The following is a 16,363-nucleotide window of genomic DNA, read 5'->3' as shown; positions in this document are numbered from 1 at the left end:
ATGCGCAAAGCCCCCCGACTAAACAAGGTGCCAAGACCAGCACCGGAAAGCACGGGCCCATGCAATCCGGCGCCAGGCCGTGACCCGGAAGTAGGGGGTAAGATAATTGCCTGTGCGCATGGCCGGAGATGGACTCACGGCCATATTAAGAAAGGGAAACAACAGTATATGCAGAGGCGTGCCAATGCGCAGGACCGGAAGCACACTCACGGCCATCTTTAGAAAGTTAGAATACCTCATATATGTGAATCCCAGATATCAGGTAAGTATAGTGCCCCGTGCACGCAACTAAGCATATACGGAAAGCACAACATACCACCAATGGTTCAGATCATTATTTAAAGAAGGACAGTGTCAATGTATATAAATATAACAAAGTGTACATCGCAGTATTTTACAGGGATGACAAATAACAATATCGATAATATAATAGTAAATGACCGTATGTACATCTCGGTATCATTCCCCAAAATACAACTGGTAATGTTAATATATATAAAAAAATGATGGTAAAATATGCAACATATTATGTACAAATGACATATAACAATGGAAATATATATATATAAGGAATAACAGTACAATATTATACACAGATGACAAACAACAGTGTCCATATATGAGATAGGTAGCAATATGTGCAACATGATATTACATGCAAATAGCAGATACATTAAACAAACAACCATATCAATAATTACCAATGGGCCAGTATACATACATGCACATAAAGCATAATCATAGATAATTCCAAGCCGGATTCATATAACATGCAAAAACAATGAGGAAGATCAATCCTGCGGTATCCCCATGCCACGGCAAAAAGATGGTATAAGATGCGGATAGATGACATGACCAGTAGCGAAATAGTGCTAAAAAATTAAAAGAACAATATAATTACAAATTAACTCATAATAAAATAACTATGCACAGACCCACAGACTCAGCCAACCCAGAAAATAAGGAGCCCGTCAGTTCATAGAAAGGGAGCAAATGAAAGACATTCATTTAGGCCATGCGGATGAACAGTATTCAACTGCCAGATCCATCTAGCCTCCAGCTGACTAAGACGTTTGGACAGATTACCACCACGTATGTTAATTTTAACACAATCTATGCCACGTACTTGTAAAAGAGCACTGTTGCAATTGTGAAATAACTTAAAGTGGTGAGGAATTGTTTTGAGGGTGGCTGGTTCCACGTAAGTGACCGCCGCCTCAATGCCCAAAACTAGGGTTGAGCGAAACGGGTCGATCATTTTCAAAAGTCGCCGACTTTTGGCTAAGTCGGCGTCTCATGAAACCCGATCCGACCCCTGTGCTTGTCGGCCATGCGGTACGCGACTTTCGCGCCAAAGTCGCGTTTCAATGACGCGAAAAGCGCCATTTCTCAGCCAATGAAGGTGAATGCAGAGTGTGGGCAGCGTGATGACATAGATCCTGGTCCCCACCATCTTAGAGAAGGGCATTGCAGTGATTGGCTTGCTGTCTGCGGCGTCACAGGGGCTATAAAGGGGCGTTCCCGCCGACCGCCATCTTACTGCTGCTGATCTGAGCTTAGGGAGAGGTTGCTGCCGCTTCGTCAGAAGCAGGGAGAGCGTTAGGCAGGGTCCACTAACCACCAAACCGCTTGTGCTGTAGCGATTTCCACTGTCCAACACCACCTTCGGTGTGCAGGAACAGTGGAAGCTATTTTTTTTTTTTTTTTCCTCAGCGCTGTAGCTCATTGGGCTGCCCTAGAAGGCTCCGTGATAGCTGTATTGCTGTGTGTACGCCACTGTGGAAACCAACTGCTTTTTTCAAAGCACATATCCTCTTGTTCCTTTCTGCACAGCTATCTTTTTTGTTTGTCCACACTTTTTATTTAATTTGTGCATCAGTCCACTCCTATTGCTGCCTGCCATACCTGGCTTAGATTACTGCAGGGAGATAGTAATTGTAGGACAGTCCCTGTTTTTTTTTTTTGTTTTTTTTTTGTGGGAGATTAAGATTGGCATTTCTGCTACAGTGCCATCCCTGTGTGTGCCATCTCTCACTGAGTGGGCCATAGAAAGCCTATTTATTTTTTCCGTGATTTGTGTTCTAAATTCTACCTCAACACAAAAACACTACATCAATCAGTGGTAGAAAAATATTGGCCTCAGTCAGGGCTTGTGTGCCACTGCTGTGTGTGCTATCTCTCATTCAGTGGGCTATAGAAAGCCTATTTATTTATTTATTTTTTTTCTTATTATTTGGTTTCTAAAGTCTCCCTGAAAAAAAACAGTGGGAGAGTAATATTGCCCTTTCAGCTTGTGTGCCAGTCTTGACTCCTGGGTGTGCCACCTCTCTCTCATTCAGTGGGCCATAGAAAGCCTATTTATTTTTTTGGTTTTTTTAATATTATTTGGTTTCTAAAGTCTCCCTGAAAAAAAAAAAAACATAAAAAAACAGTGGGAGAGTAATATTGCCCTTTCAGCTTGTGTGCCAGTCTTGACTCCTGGGTGTGCCACCTCTCTCATTCAGTGGGCCATAGAAAGCCTATTTATTTATTTTTTTAAATATTATTGGGTTTCTAAAGTCTCCCTTAAAAAACAAAAAATACATAAAAAAACAGTGGGAGAGTAATATTGCCCTTTCAGCTTGTGTGCCAGTCTTGACTCCTGGGTGTGCCACCTCTCTCATTCAGTGGGCCATAGAAAGCATTTTTTTTTTTTCCTTGATTTGTGTTCTAAAATCTACCTCAACACAAAAACACTACATCAATCAGTGGGAGAAAAATATTGGCCTCAGTCAGGGCTTGTGTGCCACTGCTGTGTGTGCTATCTCTCATTCAGTGGGCTATAGAAAGCCTATTTACTTATTTATTTTTTTTCGTATTATTTGGTTTCTAAAGTCTCCCTGAAAAAAAAAAAAAAAAAAAAACAGTGGGAGAGTAATATTGCCCTTTCAGCTTGTGTGCCAGTCTTGACTCCTGGGTGTGCCACCTCTCTCTCATTCAGTGGGCCATAGAAAGCCTATTTATTTTTTTGTTTTTTTTAATATTATTTGGTTTCTAAAGTCTCCCTGAAAAAAAAAAAAACATAAAAAAACAGTGGGAGAGTAATATTGCCCTTTCAGCTTGTGTGCCAGTCTTGACTCCTGGGTGTGCCACCTCTCTCATTCAGTGGGCCATAGAAAGCCTATTTATTTATTTTTTTAAATATTATTGGGTTTCTAAAGTCTCCCTTAAAAAACAAAAAATACATAAAAAAACAGTGGGAGAGTAATATTGCCCTTTCAGCTTGTGTGCCAGTCTTGACTCCTGGGTGTGCCACCTCTCTCATTCAGTGGGCCATAGAAAGCATTTTTTTTTTTTCCTTGATTTGTGTTCTAAAATCTACCTCAACACAAAAACACTACATCAATCAGTGGGAGAAAAATATTGGCCTCAGTCAGGGCTTGTGTGCCACTGCTGTGTGTGCTATCTCTCATTCAGTGGGCTATAGAAAGCCTATTTATTTATTTATTTTTTTTCTTATTATTTGGTTTCTAAAGTCTCCCTGAAAAAAAAAATAAATAAAAAAACAGTGGGAGAGTAATATTGCCCTTTCAGCTTGTGTGCCAGTCTTGACTCCTGGGTGTGCCACCTCTCTCATTCAGTGGGCCATAGAAAGCCTATTTTTTTTTTTTTTTAAATATTATTGGGTTTCTAAAGTCTCCCTTAAAAAAACAAAAAATACATAAAAAAACAGTGGGAGAGTAATATTGCCCTTTCAGCTTGTGTGCCAGTCTTGACTCCTGGGTGTGCCACCTCTCTCTCTCATTCAGTGGGCCATAGAAAGGCTATTTATTTTTTTGGTTTTTTTAATATTATTTGGTTTCTAAAGTCTCCCTGAAAAAAAAATACATAAAAAAACAGTGGGAGAGTAATATTGCCCTTTCAGCTTGTGTGCCAGTCTTGACTCCTGGGTGTGCCACCTCTCTCATTCAGTGGGCCATAGAAAGCCTATTTATTTTTTTTTTTAAATATTATTGGGTTTCTAAAGTCTCCCTTAAAAAACAAAATAAATAAATTAGGTGGGAGATTAATATTGACATTAGTGCTTGAGTGACAGTCCTGCGTGTGTGTCATCTCTGTGATTTTGTGCCACAGAAAACAGAGTGTGTAACATTGTGCCTGATTTTCCTTGTGGTCTCACCAACCTGTTAAGGGATATTGAAATCATACTGAAGTTATAGCTCACCGTGTAAGTTGTTTGACAGCAACAAATAAAGTTACTTTGGTTAAGATTTTAAAACAATGAGGAAGTCTGGTGCAAGAGGTCGTCGTGGGCGTTCATTGTCAGCTGGTAATGATGGTAGTGGTAGTGGAGCATCAGGTGGTCGTGGGGATAAAAATATTCCACCTAAGTCTGGAGCTGTGGAGCCAGTTTCGTCGTCAGGCTACACAAGGCCTCGAACGCTCTCTTTTCTGGGAGTAGGAAAACCGCTTTTAAAGGCGGAGCAGCAACAGCAAGTTTTGGCTTACATTGCAGACTCAGCCTCTAGCTCTTTTGCCTCCTCTTCCGAAACTGGTAAATGTAAAAGCAGCGCGTCGCTTGTGGATGTTCACGGTCAGGGACAAGTCGCTTCCTTGTCCTCCTCAGCAAAAACTACAACAAGAGAGAAGGATGCAGCAGGCGACACAACGGGTCACTCCATGGAGCTCTTTACACATACCGTCCCTGGCTTAGAAAGTGAAACATTTAACAGGCCATGCCCATTACAAGTATATTCTGACATGGAGTGCACTGATGCACAGCCACAGCCAGAGTACTATGCTGCTCCTTTGACTCAGACCACCACATTGCCCTCTCAGGGTACAGATCCACAATCAGACCCTGATGAGACTATGTTGCCCCGCCACGAACGCTATACCACCGACCGACACAGTGACACAGACGAAGTTGCACACGAGCTCGAAGAGGAGGTAATAGATGACCCAGTTATTGACCCCGATTGGCAGCCATTGGGGGAACAGGGTGCAGGCGGCAGTAGTTCAGAAGCGGAGGTGGAGGAGGGGCCGCAGCAGGCATCAACATTGCAACAGGTTCCATCTGCCGGGCCCGTATCTGGCCCAAAACGCGTGTCAAAGCCAAAACCTGTTGGAGGACAGCGTGGCCATCCGGTTAAAGCTCAGTCTGCAATCCCTGAAAAGGGATCCGAGTCTAGGAAGAGTGCAGTCTGGCATTTTTTTAAACAACATCCAACTGATCAGCGCAAAGTCATCTGTCAAAAATGTTCAACTAGCTTAAGCAGAGGTCAGAATCTGAAAAGTCTAAATACTAGTTGCATGCATAGACACTTAACCACCATGCATTTTCAAGCCTGGACTAACTACCAAACGTCCCTTAAGGTTGTAGCACCCTCGGCCAATGAAGCTAGTCAGCAACGCAACATCCCTTCCGTCACTGTAAGGCCACCATTTTCCGCACCACCGGCAGTATCTGTGCAGGTTTCTTTGCCAGCCAAAAGCAGTCAGGGTCAGGGAACCACCAGTTTTGTAGGAGGAAATATTGCATCTAGGGCACCGGCGGAAACAATACCGTCTCCAACCGTCTCTCAGTCTGCCATGTACACCGGCACACCCGAAAGTTCCACGATCTCCAGCTCTCCAGTCCAGCTCACCCTACATGAGACTCTGGTTAGAAAAAGGAAGTACTTATCCTCGCATCCGCGTACACAGGGTTTTAACGCCCACATAGCTAGACTAATCTCGTTAGAGATGATGCCCTACCGGTTAGTTGAAAGCGAAGCTTTCAAAGCCCTGATGGAGTACGCTGAACCACGATACGAGCTACCCAGTCGACACTTTTTTTCCAGAAAAGCCATCCCAGCCCTGCACCAGCATGTTAAACAGCGCATCGTCCATGCACTCAGGCAATCTGTGAGTACAAAGGTGCACCTGACTACAGATGCATGGACCAGTAGGCATGGCCAGGGACGTTATGTGTCCATCACGGCACACTGGGTGAATGTGGTGGATGCAGGGTCCACAGGCGACATCAATTTAGGGACAGTTGTGCCTAGCCCACGGTCTAGGAAACAGTTGGCTGTAGGCGTTCGCACCCCCTCCTCCTCCTCCTCCTCGTCCTCCTGCAGAAGCTACAGCTCTTCCACAGAACGCAGTCTGCCAACCACTCCATCGGCAGATGACACTGTTGCACACCAGTTGTCCCATTATGGGCCAGCTACTGCCAAGCGTCAGCAGGCTGTATTGGCTATGAAGTGTTTGGGCGACAACAGACACACCGCGGAAGTTCTATCCGAGTTCTTGCAACAAGAAACGCAGTCGTGGCTGGGCACAGTAGATCTTGAGGCAGGCAAGGTAGTGAGTGATAACGGAAGGAATTTCATGGCTGCCATCTCCCTTTCCCAACTGAAACACATTCCTTGCCTGGCTCACACCTTAAACCTGGTGGTGCAGTGCTTATTGAAAACTTATCCTGGGTTCTCCGACCTGCTCCTCAAAGTGCGTGCACTTTGCTCACATATCCGACGTTCGCCTGTACACGCCAGCCGTATGCAGACCTATCAGCGGTCTTTGAACCTTCCCCAGCATCGCCTAATCATAGACGTTGCAACAAGGTGGAACTCAACACTGCACATGCTTCAGAGACTGTGCGAACAGAGGCGTGCTGTTATTTATTTGTGGGAGGATACACGGGCAGGCAGTAGGATGGCAGACATGGAGTTGTCAGGTGTGCAGTGGTCTAAGATACAAGACATGTGTCAAGTCCTTCAGTGTTTTGAGGAATGCACACGGCTGGTTAGTGCAGACAACGCCGTAATAAGCATGAGCATCCCCCTAATGCGTCTGCTGATGCAAAGTTTGACGCACATAAAGGAGCAGGCGTCTGCACCAGAGGAAGAGGAAAGCCTTGATGACAGTCAGCCATTGTCTGGTCAGGGCAGTGTACAGGACGAGGTAGCGTGCGAAGAGGAGGTGGAGGACGAGGAGGATGATGGGGATGAGTATATTTTTAATGCCGAACCTTTCCCGGGGGCACAGGAAATTGGTTGCGTGTCACGGCCGGGTTCTGGTTTTTTGAGGGACACAAGTGACGTAGATTTGCCTGCAACTGCCCCTCAACCAATCACAACCGGAGATTTGACAACTGGAACTTTGGCCCACATGGCGGATTATGCCTTACGTATCCTAAAAAGGGACACACGCATTACGAAAATGATGAACGATGACGATTACTGGTTGGCCTGCCTCCTTGATCCACGCTATAAAGGCAAATTGCAAAATATTATGCCACATGAGAACTTGGAACTAATATTAGCAACCAAACAATCAACTCTTGTTGACCGTTTGCTTCAGGCATTCCCAGCACACAGCGCACGTGATCGTTTTCACACGAGCTCCAGGGGGCAGCAGACTAGGAGTGTTAGGGGTGCACACATCAGAAGTGGCGTTGGACAGAGGGGTTTTCTGACCAGGTTGTGGAGTGATTTTGCTATGACCGCAGACAGGACAGGTACTGCTGCATCAATTGAAAGTGACAGGAGACAACATTTGTCCAGTATGGTTACTAACTATTTTTCATCCCTTATCGATGTTCTCCCTCAACCGTCATTCCCATTTGATTACTGGGCCTCCAAATTAGACACCTGGCCAGAATTGGCAGAATATGCATTGCAGGAGCTTGCTTGCCCGGCAGCAAGTGTCCTATCAGAAAGAGTATTCAGTGCTGCAGGTTCAATATTAACCGAAAAAAGGACTCGTCTGGCTACCCAAAATGTTGACGATCTAACATTCATTAAAATGAACCACAACTGGATTTCGAAATCTTTTGCCCCACCTTGCCCGGCCGACACCTAGCTTTCCTATGAAAAGCTCTTGCCTGTGAATTACTTTTCTAATGTCTAATTTGCTGCAGCTGATTGTACAGCATACGACATGTTTACACCTCCCTAAATGGCAAAACTCCCCACACGGGGCCGTGGTATCGCGACTTGGCGCAAGCACCCGTGAGACTGCTGTTTGTCTGAAGAGGTGGGTGTGCTCGCTTTTGGTTGACGGCATTGCTACTGGGTCCCTCATAGTACAATGTAGTGTCTCTGGCGGTGGTGGTGCGCACCCAACGTCAGACACACCGTTGTAACATGAGGGGCCCTGGGGCGGTCCCGCCGGCCTCAAGAGAGTTCCCCCCTACCCCAGCTCAAAATGTGCTCTACCACGTGCAAAATTATGTCGCACAGCTCCACCAATCTTTAGTCTATTCGCTGACATCATTCAATGTCTGGCACTGACAATACAAATTTGTAGACATCTATGATGCAACTTAAAGTAGTCTGTGTCTGTGTCCTATATTGGCACCATTAAATAGTTACTGCCAAATTACTATGTCAGAAACTCAGTAGATGAGCCCACCCCTGTACCTAAGTATGCCACCTTTTTTTTTGTTTTGGTTGTTTTGCGAGACATTAACATCTATTTATATTTTGGGAGTACTGGGACAGACACTCCTTGCACTACTCCTCCACTCACCACCAAGCTGCCTGTGTATCCATGTAACCGCTGTAAAGCTGCCATGAGCCTATTGTTTGTTATTTTAGGCCTTTGATAGCCTGTCTGCGGTCCCTACTTTAAATACTCCTCCACTCATCACCAGCTGCCTGCCCGTGTATCCATGTAACCGCTGTAAAGCTGCCATGAGCCTATTGTTTGTTATTTTAGGCCTTTGATAGCCTGTCTGCGGTCCCTACTTTAAATACTCCTCCACTCACCACCAAGCTGCCTGTGTATCCATGTAACCGCTGTAAAGCTGCCATGAGCCTATTGTTTGTTATTTTAGGCCTTTGATAGCCTGTCTGCGGTCCCTACTTTAAATACTCCTCCACTCATCACCAGCTGCCTGCCCGTGTATCCATGTAACCGCTGTAAAGCTGCCATGAGCCTATTGTTTGTTATTTTAGGCCTTTGATAGCCTGTCTGCGGTCCCTACTTTAAATACTCCTCCACTGACCACCAAGCTGCCTGCCCGTGTATCCATGTAACCGCTGTAAAACTGCCATGAGCCTATTGTTTGTTATTTTAGGCCTTTGATAGCCTGTCTGCGGTCCCTACTTTAAATACTCCTCCACTGACCACCAAGCTGCCTGCCCGTGTATCCATGTAACCGCTGTAAAACTGCCATGAGCCTATTGTTTGTTATTTTAGGCCTTTGATAGCCTGTCTGCGGTCCCTACTTTAAATACTCCTCCACTGACCACCAAGCTGCCTGTGTATCCATGTAACCGCTGTAAAGCTGCCATGAGCCTATTGTTTGTTATTTTAGGCCTTTGATAGCCTGTCTGCGGTCCCTACTTTAAATACTCCTCCACTCACCACCAAGCTGCCTGTGTATCCATGTAACCGCTGTAAAGCTGCCATGAGCCTATTGTTTGTTATTTTAGGCCTTTGATAGCCTGTCTGCGGTCCCTACTTTAAATACTCCTCCACTCATCACCAGCTGCCTGCCCGTGTATCCATGTAACCGCTGTAAAGCTGCCATGAGCCTATTGTTTGTTATTTTAGGCCTTTGATAGCCTGTCTGCGGTCCCTACTTTAAATACTCCTCCACTGACCACCAAGCTGCCTGCCCGTGTATCCATGTAACCGCTGTAAAACTGCCATAAGCCTATTGTTTGTTATTTTAGGCCTTTGATAGCCTGTCTGCGGTCCCTACTTTAAATACTCCTCCACTCACCACCAAGCTGCCTGTGTATCCATGTAACCGCTGTAAAGCTGCCATGAGCCTATTGTTTGTTATTTTAGGCCTTTGATAGCCTGTCTGCGGTCCCTACTTTAAATACTCCTCCACTCACCACCAAGCTGCCTGTGTATCCATGTAACCGCTGTAAAGCTGCCATGAGCCTATTGTTTGTTATTTTAGGCCTTTGATAGCCTGTCTGCGGTCCCTACTTTAAATACTCCTCCACTCACCACCAAGCTGCCTGTGTATCCATGTAACCGCTGTAAAGCTGCCATGAGCCTATTGTTTGTTATTTTAGGCCTTTGATAGCCTGTCTGCGGTCCCTACTTTAAATACTCCTCCACTGACCACCAAGCTGCCTGCCCGTGTATCCATGTAACCGCTGTAAAACTGCCATAAGCCTATTGTTTGTTATTTTAGGCCTTTGATAGCCTGTCTGCGGTCCCTACTTTAAATACTCCTCCACTCACCACCAAGCTGCCTGTGTATCCATGTAACCGCTGTAAAGCTGCCATGAGCCTATTGTTTGTTATTTTAGGCCTTTGATAGCCTGTCTGCGGTCCCTACTTTAAATACTCCTCCACTCATCACCAGCTGCCTGCCCGTGTATCCATGTAACCGCTGTAAAGCTGCCATGAGCCTATTGTTTGTTATTTTAGGCCTTTGATAGCCTGTCTGCGGTCCCTACTTTAAATACTCCTCCACTGACCACCAAGCTGCCTGCCCGTGTATCCATGTAACCGCTGTAAAACTGCCATAAGCCTATTGTTTGTTATTTTAGGCCTTTGATAGCCTGTCTGCGGTCCCTACTTTAAATACTCCTCCACTCACCACCAAGCTGCCTGTGTATCCATGTAACCGCTGTAAAGCTGCCATGAGCCTATTGTTTGTTATTTTAGGCCTTTGATAGCCTGTCTGCGGTCCCTACTTTAAATACTCCTCCACTGACCACCAAGCTGCCTGCCCGTGTATCCATGTAACCGCTGTAAAACTGCCATGAGCCTATTGTTTGTTATTTTAGGCCTTTGATAGCCTGTCTGCGGTCCCTACTTTAAATACTCCTCCACTGACCACCAAGCTGCCTGTGTATCCATGTAACCGCTGTAAAGCTGCCATGAGCCTATTGTTTGTTATTTTAGGCCTTTGATAGCCTGTCTGCGGTCCCTACTTTAAATACTCCTCCACTCACCACCAAGCTGCCTGTGTATCCATGTAACCGCTGTAAAGCTGCCATGAGCCTATTGTTTGTTATTTTAGGCCTTTGATAGCCTGTCTGCGGTCCCTACTTTAAATACTCCTCCACTCATCACCAGCTGCCTGCCCGTGTATCCATGTAACCGCTGTAAAGCTGCCATGAGCCTATTGTTTGTTATTTTAGGCCTTTGATAGCCTGTCTGCGGTCCCTACTTTAAATACTCCTCCACTCACCACCAAGCTGCCTGTGTATCCATGTAACCGCTGTAAAGCTGCCATGAGCCTATTGTTTGTTATTTTAGGCCTTTGATAGCCTGTCTGCGGTCCCTACTTTAAATACTCCTCCACTCATCACCAGCTGCCTGCCCGTGTATCCATGTAACCGCTGTAAAGCTGCCATGAGCCTATTGTTTGTTATTTTAGGCCTTTGATAGCCTGTCTGCGGTCCCTACTTTAAATACTCCTCCACTGACCACCAAGCTGCCTGCCCGTGTATCCATGTAACCGCTGTAAAACTGCCATGAGCCTATTGTATGTTATTTTAGGCCTTTGATAGCCTGTCTGCGGTCCCTACTTTAAATACTCCTCCACTGACCACCAAGCTGCCTGCCCGTGTATCCATGTAACCGCTGTAAAACTGCCATGAGCCTATTGTTTGTTATTTTAGGCCTTTGATAGCCTGTCTGCGGTCCCTACTTTAAATACTCCTCCACTGACCACCAAGCTGCCTGTGTATCCATGTAACCGCTGTAAAGCTGCCATGAGCCTATTGTTTGTTATTTTAGGCCTTTGATAGCCTGTCTGCGGTCCCTACTTTAAATACTCCTCCACTCACCACCAAGCTGCCTGTGTATCCATGTAACCGCTGTAAAGCTGCCATGAGCCTATTGTTTGTTATTTTAGGCCTTTGATAGCCTGTCTGCGGTCCCTACTTTAAATACTCCTCCACTCATCACCAGCTGCCTGCCCGTGTATCCATGTAACCGCTGTAAAGCTGCCATGAGCCTATTGTTTGTTATTTTAGGCCTTTGATAGCCTGTCTGCGGTCCCTACTTTAAATACTCCTCCACTGACCACCAAGCTGCCTGCCCGTGTATCCATGTAACCGCTGTAAAACTGCCATAAGCCTATTGTTTGTTATTTTAGGCCTTTGATAGCCTGTCTGCGGTCCCTACTTTAAATACTCCTCCACTCACCACCAAGCTGCCTGTGTATCCATGTAACCGCTGTAAAGCTGCCATGAGCCTATTGTTTGTTATTTTAGGCCTTTGATAGCCTGTCTGCGGTCCCTACTTTAAATACTCCTCCACTCACCACCAAGCTGCCTGTGTATCCATGTAACCGCTGTAAAGCTGCCATGAGCCTATTGTTTGTTATTTTAGGCCTTTGATAGCCTGTCTGCGGTCCCTACTTTAAATACTCCTCCACTCACCACCAAGCTGCCTGTGTATCCATGTAACCGCTGTAAAGCTGCCATGAGCCTATTGTTTGTTATTTTAGGCCTTTGATAGCCTGTCTGCGGTCCCTACTTTAAATACTCCTCCACTGACCACCAAGCTGCCTGCCCGTGTATCCATGTAACCGCTGTAAAACTGCCATAAGCCTATTGTTTGTTATTTTAGGCCTTTGATAGCCTGTCTGCGGTCCCTACTTTAAATACTCCTCCACTCATCACCAGCTGCCTGCCCGTGTATCCATGTAACCGCTGTAAAGCTGCCATGAGCCTATTGTTTGTTATTTTAGGCCTTTGATAGCCTGTCTGCGGTCCCTACTTTAAATACTCCTCCACTGACCACCAAGTTGCCTGCCCGTGTATCCATGTAACCGCTGTAAAACTGCCATAAGCCTATTGTTTGTTATTTTAGGCCTTTGATAGCCTGTCTGCGGTCCCTACTTTAAATACTCCTCCACTGACCACCAAGCTGCCTGTGTATCCATGTAACCGCTGTAAAGCTGCCATGAGCCTATTGTTTGTTATTTTAGGCCTTTGATAGCCTGTCTGCGGTCCCTACTTTAAATACTCCTCCACTCACCACCAAGCTGCCTGTGTATCCATGTAACCGCTGTAAAGCTGCCATGAGCCTATTGTTTGTTATTTTAGGCCTTTGATAGCCTGTCTGCGGTCCCTACTTTAAATACTCCTCCACTCATCACCAGCTGCCTGCCCGTGTATCCATGTAACCGCTGTAAAGCTGCCATGAGCCTATTGTTTGTTATTTTAGGCCTTTGATAGCCTGTCTGCGGTCCCTACTTTAAATACTCCTCCACTCATCACCAGCTGCCTGCCCGTGTATCCATGTAACCGCTGTAAAGCTGCCATGAGCCTATTGTTTGTTATTTTAGGCCTTTGATAGCCTGTCTGCGGTCCCTACTTTAAATACTCCTCCACTGACCACCAAGCTGCCTGCCCGTGTATCCATGTAACCGCTGTAAAACTGCCATAAGCCTATTGTTTGTTATTTTAGGCCTTTGATAGCCTGTCTGCGGTCCCTACTTTAAATACTCCTCCACTCACCACCAAGCTGCCTGTGTATCCATGTAACCGCTGTAAAGCTGCCATGAGCCTATTGTTTGTTATTTTAGGCCTTTGATAGCCTGTCTGCGGTCCCTACTTTAAATACTCCTCCACTGACCACCAAGCTGCCTGCCCGTGTATCCATGTAACCGCTGTAAAACTGCCATGAGCCTATTGTTTGTTATTTTAGGCCTTTGATAGCCTGTCTGCGGTCCCTACTTTAAATACTCCTCCACTGACCACCAAGCTGCCTGTGTATCCATGTAACCGCTGTAAAGCTGCCATGAGCCTATTGTTTGTTATTTTAGGCCTTTGATAGCCTGTCTGTGGTCCCTACTTTAAATACTCCTCCACTCACCACCAAGCTGCCTGTGTATCCATGTAACCGCTGTAAAGCTGCCATGAGCCTATTGTTTGTTATTTTAGGCCTTTGATAGCCTGTCTGCGGTCCCTACTTTAAATACTCCTCCACTCATCACCAGCTGCCTGCCCGTGTATCCATGTAACCGCTGTAAAGCTGCCATGAGCCTATTGTTTGTTATTTTAGGCCTTTGATAGCCTGTCTGCGGTCCCTACTTTAAATACTCCTCCACTGACCACCAAGCTGCCTGCCCGTGTATCCATGTAACCGCTGTAAAGCTGCCATGAGCCTATTGTTTGTTATTTTAGGCCTTTGATAGCCTGTCTGCGGTCCCTACTTTAAATACTCCTCCACTGACCACCAAGCTGCCTGCCCGTGTATCCATGTAACCGCTGTAAAACTGCCATGAGCCTATTGTTTGTTATTTTAGGCCTTTGATAGCCTGTCTGCGGTCCCTACTTTAAATACTCCTCCACTGACCACCAAGCTGCCTGTGTATCCATGTAACCGCTGTAAAGCTGCCATGAGCCTATTGTTTGTTATTTTAGGCCTTTGATAGCCTGTCTGCGGTCCCTACTTTAAATACTCCTCCACTCACCACCAAGCTGCCTGCCCGTGTATCCATGTAACCGCTGTAAAACTGCCATAAGCCTATTGTTTGTTATTTTAGGCCTTTGATAGCCTGTCTGCGGTCCCTACTTTAAATACTCCTCCACTGACCACCAAGCTGCCTGCCCGTGTATCCATGTAACCGCTGTAAAACTGCCATGAGCCTATTGTTTGTTATTTTAGGCCTTTGATAGCCTGTCTGCGGTCCCTACTTTAAATACTCCTCCACTGACCACCAAGCTGCCTGCCCGTGTATCCATGTAACCGCTGTAAAACTGCCATAAGCCTATTGTTTGTTATTTTAGGCCTTTGATAGCCTGTCTGCGGTCCCTACTTTAAATACTCCTCCACTCACCACCAAGCTGCCTGTGTATCCATGTAACCGCTGTAAAGCTGCCATGAGCCTATTGTTTGTTATTTTAGGCCTTTGATAGCCTGTCTGCGGTCCCTACTTTAAATACTCCTCCACTCATCACCAGCTGCCTGCCCGTGTATCCATGTAACCGCTGTAAAGCTGCCATGAGCCTATTGTTTGTTATTTTAGGCCTTTGATAGCCTGTCTGCGGTCCCTACTTTAAATACTCCTCCACTGACCACCAAGCTGCCTGCCCGTGTATCCATGTAACCGCTGTAAAACTGCCATAAGCCTATTGTTTGTTATTTTAGGCCTTTGATAGCCTGTCTGCGGTCCCTACTTTAAATACTCCTCCACTCACCACCAAGCTGCCTGTGTATCCATGTAACCGCTGTAAAGCTGCCATGAGCCTATTGTTTGTTATTTTAGGCCTTTGATAGCCTGTCTGCGGTCCCTACTTTAAATACTCCTCCACTCACCACCAAGCTGCCTGTGTATCCATGTAACCAATGTAAAACTGCAGTATTTTGCTTATAAAAAAGAAAATACTGGAGAGATATCAAATGCAGACATTTTAACATTAAAAACAAAAACACATACAACAAAAAACTGGTACAGTACAAAAATTGGCCACCAGCTACAAAAACTTTCTCCTGCAAGTAGTTAACTGAAAGGTTTTTTTCCATTGAAAACACAGATATGGCATCCACCGAGTGTTGTCCTGTCGCGTCTTCTTTATATTATTGCCAAGAAGCTGCAACTGAATAAAGCTGAGCTTCTACCTTCTGCCTCTTATTAACTGCTTTTTTTTAAAAAAAATTGTCCACCAGCTACAAAAACTTGCTCCTGCAAGTAGTTAACTGAAAGGTTTTTTTTCCATTGAAAACACAGATATGGCATCCACCAAGTGTTGTCCTGTCGCGTCTTCTTTATATTATTGCCAAGAAGCTGCAACTGAATAAAGCTGAGCTTCTACCTTCTGCCTCTTATTAACTGCTTTTTTTTTATAAAATTGGCTGTTCCGGCCTACTAAAGGTGTCTGTCTGCCCCTGCCTGGTGTTGTCCTCAACTGAATAAAGCTGAGCTTCAACCTTCTGTTCCAAATTACCATTTTTAAAAATGCAATTGGCTGTTCCGGCCTACTAAAGGTGAATGTCTGCCCCTGCCTGGTGTTGTCCTCAACTGAATAAAGCTGAGCTTCTACCTTCTGTTCCAAATTACCATTTTTAAAAATGCAATTGGCTGTTCCGGCCTACTAAAGGTGAATGTCTGCCCCTGCCTGGTGTTGTCCTCAACTGAATAAAGCTGAGCTTCTACCTTCTGTTCCAAATTACCATTTCTAAAAATGCCATTGGCTGTTCCGGCCTACTAAAGGTGAATGTCTGCCCCTGCCTGGTGTTGTCCTCAACTGAATAAAGCTGAGCTTCTACCTTCTGTTCCAAATTACCATTTCTAAAAATGCCATTGGCTGTTCCGGCCTACTAAAGGTGAATGTCTGCCCCTGCCTGGTGTTGTCCTCAACTGAATAAAGCTGAGCTTCTACCTTCTGTTCCAAATTACCATTTCTAAAAATGCCATTGGCTGTTCCGGCCTACTAAAGGTGTCTGTCTGCCCCTGCCTGGTGTT

This window comes from Ranitomeya variabilis, chromosome 6, assembly GCF_051348905.1.
Source record: "Ranitomeya variabilis isolate aRanVar5 chromosome 6, aRanVar5.hap1, whole genome shotgun sequence".
Taxonomy (NCBI): domain Eukaryota; kingdom Metazoa; phylum Chordata; class Amphibia; order Anura; family Dendrobatidae; genus Ranitomeya; species Ranitomeya variabilis.
The sequence above is the reverse complement of the archived record's forward strand: the minus strand, read 5'-3'. Positions refer to the sequence as shown.